This window comes from Salvelinus sp. IW2-2015, linkage group LG11 (genome assembly GCF_002910315.2).
Source record: "Salvelinus sp. IW2-2015 linkage group LG11, ASM291031v2, whole genome shotgun sequence".
NCBI classification, from domain to species: Eukaryota; Metazoa; Chordata; class Actinopteri; order Salmoniformes; family Salmonidae; genus Salvelinus; species Salvelinus sp. IW2-2015.
In genome coordinates, this window is record NC_036851.1 from 9346911 (window position 1) to 9352456 (window position 5546).

The 5546-nt window shown below is 40.4% G+C and overlaps 1 long non-coding RNA gene and 1 other non-coding gene across 2 annotated transcripts; one reads left to right on the top strand and one right to left on the bottom strand.

The window, feature by feature from the left end:
• Positions 1 to 1894: 1894 nt before the first annotated feature.
• On the bottom strand, positions 1895 to 1949 carry LOC111970792 (U7 small nuclear RNA). The gene has a single exon (XR_002878159.1). It is a non-coding gene; the product is annotated as a U7 small nuclear RNA (small nuclear RNA).
• Positions 1950 to 2453: 504 nt separating this feature from the next.
• Positions 2454 to 3801, top strand: LOC111969751 (uncharacterized). The gene is made up of 2 exons (XR_002878042.2): positions 2454 to 2723; positions 3195 to 3801. It is a non-coding gene; the product is annotated as an uncharacterized lncRNA (long non-coding RNA).
• The last annotated feature ends 1745 nt before the right edge of the window (positions 3802 to 5546 follow it).

Here is a 5546-nt window from a genome sequence, read left to right on the forward strand (position 1 = left end):
CCCTGATTGAGAACCATATCAGGCTAGTTAAACCCAACATAGAAACACATAACATAGAATGCCCACCCCAACTCACGCCCTGACCATACTAAACAAAGACAAAATAAAGGAAATAAGGTCAGGAACGTGACACTGTGTCAATTCCAAGATGCGCTGTTCATCAGATTATTCATATAGGTCTACAATTTAACATATTCTCACCATYAGACTGTCAATTTAATCTTGTCTTCAGGCTAACTCATGTTACCGCTGTGCGGGAGCTTCATGAGTTTGTTGTTGTTAGAAGCAGGCCTACAGTGGGTATCGTAAGTATTCACCCCCCTTGGATTTCTTCCCATTTTATTGTGTTACAAAGTGGGATTCAAATTGATTTAATTGTCAACGATCTACAGAAAAAACTGTAATGTCAAAGTGGAAGGATTCTAGCATATTTTTAAGATGAATGAAAAATAAAACACTAATATATCTTGATTAGATAAGTATTCTCCCCTGAGTCAATACATTTGATTAACACCTTTGGTAGTGATTACAACGGTGAGTCTTCTTGGGTAAGTCTCTAAGAGCTTTGCAAACCTGGATTGTGCAATATTTGTGGGATTATTTAAGATCCTCTTTGAAGCGGTAGGGAAGGTTGAACACCAGGCGAGGGGTACTATGTAGATAAGTTGCAGGCCCACAAGGTATATGCTATCCTGCTTCTCGTAGGCGCTCAACATATTGTGTGAGGGGTGGGAATGGGCGGATTTCTCGATTCCCTTCTCCGGCCAGTTGTATTGGGCAGTTCAATGGTGAGAAATGTCTCAGTGCATGAGTACAGGACACCAATAAGATGCTCCCAAAAATGTTAAACCAGCATCAGGAAATTGAGTCTATCATAGTACACGTGGGATTCAGATGAAGAGAGAGCAGCAGTGTTCTCTGGGGGGATCCAAGTCTCCATCGGGGCCAAAAAGTATAGGGACAGTAGGGCCACAGGCTGAGATGAACTCTGCGTTCTTAACCGCAGATCGGCAGTTCCAAATGCTGCCGGAGACCATGAATTCCACAGGGGTTGAGCGCGCAGGCTACACTAAATTAGAAGGGTTGCAGCCAAGGGGTGGGGAGCGTCTGTAAAGCCTACAGGGAGAGGAGCGAACAGGTATAAAAAATAAATAGTTTACAAAGTTACAAAAGATCATCTGAAAATAACTAGGTAAGATCCTCAACTGAGAGAGTGGTGTGGAGCCTTCCTCTCCTTCCTCGAACAACTCGGCAGAACAACGTGACAGAACAGTCTTTGTTTCCGCGACGAGACCCCCAGTGACATTGCCGCCTCTGACATGGCCACCGATGAGAAAACGGGAGACTGAAGTACTAACACTAATTGCTAATTGTCTAGCAGAGGTGAAGAGCACACCTCCYGGTACTAATTGCTGATTGCCTAGGAGAGGAAAAACTCCCCCTCCAACACAGCCACTGATTGCCAAAACAGCAGTCACAAAATGCCCTTTCCCTTAATCCTGGTTGATGTGTCAACAATCAACTGCAAGTTATGAGCAGTCAGCAGTTCACACAACAAGTAGGTTACTCAGAAGACAGACAGCACTTAAAGTATATGGCCCTAGCTAGCAAAAAGACAGTACTAGATAACAACAGATTATGGCAACAATTATACTTTTCACTTCTGGAGATATCAGGAGTCTTCTAGCTATAGATTGAAGCACACTGAGATGGAGCCAACCTGCCCTTCTTAAGGCTTTTCGAAAAAAGCCTTAGTTGAATCTGTGCTTGAAATTCAGTACTTGACTGAGAGAAAAAAACACATGAATGTCACGTGATCACAAAAACAAATGTTTTCACATGATTTSWYRWGAAATCATGTGATTTTTTGTTGTATTATCTTTGACATATAAGTGGGGGTTTTCTCCTTGAGGAAACCTACTGGACAAATACTAAAAGAGCATGTTTTCCATAGCCTGTAGATAGGTATGACTAGTCTGAATGGATAGTTTAGAGTTTCTGCTCTTTTCTATCATCTGTAGGGAACACAATATATGGTCTATACTTGGAATGTAGGTTTCTCACTCATGGGTGACACAAATTGGGATATTGGAGATGGGAATTGGTGTGGTATTAAATGTAATACTGTAGTATTACTATCATTAAAAAATGCTAGTGTTTTAGCGGACACTGTAGTTTTTTGCGGAAATTACTGTAGTATTTACTGCAGTGTTTTTTTGCAGATAATACTGTAGTATTTACTACGAAATTCTATAATAAATACTACACATGATCATGATTTTTTTGTGGATAAACTATATCACAAAGACAGTGATAATTTCTTCACCCGCACATTTGGATTATATCTTTGCTTTGTCGAAAGTACATTCTTATTATTTCAATCCTTTCACATGTTCCAATTCTTTAACGATGAAAGCCCTTTTTTTAGGTTTATTATTTTCAGGCAACTGATATAATCAAGATTATGTTAATTTCATGCAGACAGACAGATCTGCTATTTGTTTCTGGAAAACCTATTATAGAGGGCTTGCAGTTGCATCACAAATCACCTACTGTAGCAACCGCACCAGGTGCCATGTTGGAAGACCAAAGACTGTTGGAAGTTCTCCAATGGTCCACATGGCTGGCTGCGTTTTGCTACCATCGGAAACTTCGGGAAGATTACCCCTTATTTCGTTTTTCCAAGGACCCRGAAAACAGAGGCATTGGGAGAACCTATTCAAGTAAGTAAATATATTTAGAAAATGATMAAAAACAATGTATTATTAGCTAGCTAGCTTGCTATAGTCTGCAGGCTAACTCAAATGAGCTGCTAACATAATTTTCGCTAGTTAGCTAACTTTACATACTGTATAGCTAGCTAAGTGATTTAAATATCAACTGTTTGCTAACTTCATATTGGCTAGTTAGCTAGCTATCTTTATGTATCGTTGTAAATCTGAATGCATTTGTAGCTAGCTAACAGCCATGGAATAGGGTGAAATGATTAGCTAACAGTTCCAGCTGTCAGAAGGAAGAGTAMAMTACTCTGGATAGGGCAAGTACCTTTGTGGGAGGACATTATGAACATATTCTTAAATTCCCATCCCTAAYGAGAAAAACTGAAGCCAGAGAGATATAGCAACATAATATTCAGTGCTGTCTAATTTGAGTATAATGCTGTCTGCTTCTTTTGGGATGTTTTCTGTCCTCAGATACAGAGAGCTGTAAAACCCTGTATGCAGATGAAGAGGTCCCAATGAATGTTCAAAGAGMACAAGGGTACATCCTTGTATACCATGGATTATATGTGTACCTACTGTATGTTAGCACATTTTGTGAACCAAAAAAATAAGGTTTAAAAGTCACACAATGTTACACACAATGTTACCTATTACAACTGGAGCAGGCCAACCCTGCTGCGTGTGCACGCTTCTGTTCCAGCCCAGCACTAACACGACTGATTAAATGTATCAAACCTAATCAGTTAATTATCAAGTGTGCTATTGCTGGGCTGGAACAGAAGTCTGCGTCCCCCCGTAGAGCAGGAATCAGTGGAGCGAGATTGGCCACCTATGTTGTTGACTTTTTTTTTGTTCACCTGAAATGATCCTTCAGTAATAATAGGCTTGTTAGTAAAATGTCTAACCTTAACATACGAGTTAGCTTACTTTTACACTTTGGAAATGATGTGAAATAGTGTTGGTTCTTTGAAGTGTTTTAACTTGTTTTAATTGTGAACTATTATTCAAGATGAACTTGTGTCGATGTTGATTAATCACGGATCACAATCCTGCAATAAAGAGGGGAAGGGAATCGGTCTCTAATTTGTCAGTTTCTGTGTTGTATGCTCAAATGTACATTACCTTTTTGTTCAGTCATAAGCTCTCCAATTAGTGTTATTTGATWGYCWSWAWWWWTWSWGRCWATCAGCCATTTGATTCACTATTTTTTCAGGCTATCAGCCATGCGAACCCATTTTGCAGCTGATGCAGCCATAGGCCTACAGCAGTGGTTCCTAACTCCAGTCCTTGTGTACCCCCAACAGCACACATTTTTGTTGTAGCCCCGGACAAACAGACCTGATTCAACTCAAAGGGCCTAATGATTAGTTGGCAAGTTGATTCAGGTGTGTTTGTCCGGGACTACAATAAACTGTACTGTTGGGGGTACTCGAGGACCGGAGTTGGGAACCACTGGCCTAGAGTATGATGGCATTAGGCTTATGGACATTTGCAATGCATCCTTGACATTGTGCATCTGAAGCAGAGAATAGCTTAACTCACCCATTGTTTACATAGTGTTCAGCTATATGTTCTCAATTTAAAAACGATACCAGCAGATAATGTATTGTGGGGAGAACAAGTATTTGATACACTGCCGATTTTGCAGGTTTTCCTACTTACAACGCATGTAGAGGTCTGTAATTTTTATCATAGGTACACTTCAACTGTGAGAGACAGAATATAAAACAAAAATCCAGAAAATCACGTTGTATGATTTTTAAGTAATTAATTTGCATTTTATTGCATGACATAAGTATTTGATACATCCGAAAAGCAGAACTTAATATTTGGTAAAGAAACCTTTGTTWGCAAKTACAGAGATCATACGTTTCCTGTAGTTCTTGACCAGGTTTGCACACACTGCAGCAGGGATTTTGGCCCACTCCTCCATACAGACCTTCTCCAGATCCTTCAGGTTTCRGGGCTGTCGCTGGGCAATACGGACTTTCAGCTCCCTCCAAAGATATTCTATTGGGTTCAGGTCTGGAGACTGGTTAGGCCACTCCAGGACCTTGAGATGCTTCTTATGGAGCCACTCCTTAGTTGCCCTGGCTGTGTGTTTCGGGTCGTTGTCATGCTGGAAGACCCAGCCACAACCCATCTTCAATGGCCAACAAGGTTAGGAAAGGTGTTATCTAAAGTGCGGAAAAAAAATGTTTGACTAAAGCTTGATCTCTTCTAGCCAGGACCCCTTCTCAGCCTAGATTACATGGTTGCATTCAAGACAAGGTCTTCCTGTGCAACGTAAAGAAACGTCTCTGATATAGCCTATGCGACTACGTTCTTATTAATTGCCTAAATTATCACAATCCAATCTACTCATTACATTAGGAATAGTAGGCTTACATTAGTCTGCAAATGCGATGATAGAGGCATGCAATCCTTTGTTTGTTATAATATAAAGGGGCATTTTTATGGTGAAAAGATAGCTTTCCCTAAACTTGAAACTCATGCGACACATGCTAATCGCTAGACTACAAGCTATCTATTTTTGCTAACTTACTGTAGTGAGTTATAGGAAAAATAAATTCTGTCTTGATTTACCAGTGATTAAAGGATCATAGCAGACCCTGTACTGACAGCTGTCTGGCTAGAGTTCTGGGCAGAGTTGCAAAGAAAAAGCCTTCTCTCTATCCAGTGTCTGTGTTCTTTTGCCCATCTTAATCTTTTATTTTTATTGGCCAGTCTGAGATATGGCTTTTTCTTTGCAACTCTRCCTAGAAGGCCAGCATCCCGGCGTCGCCTCTTCACTGTTGACCTTGAGACTGGTGTTTTGCCGGT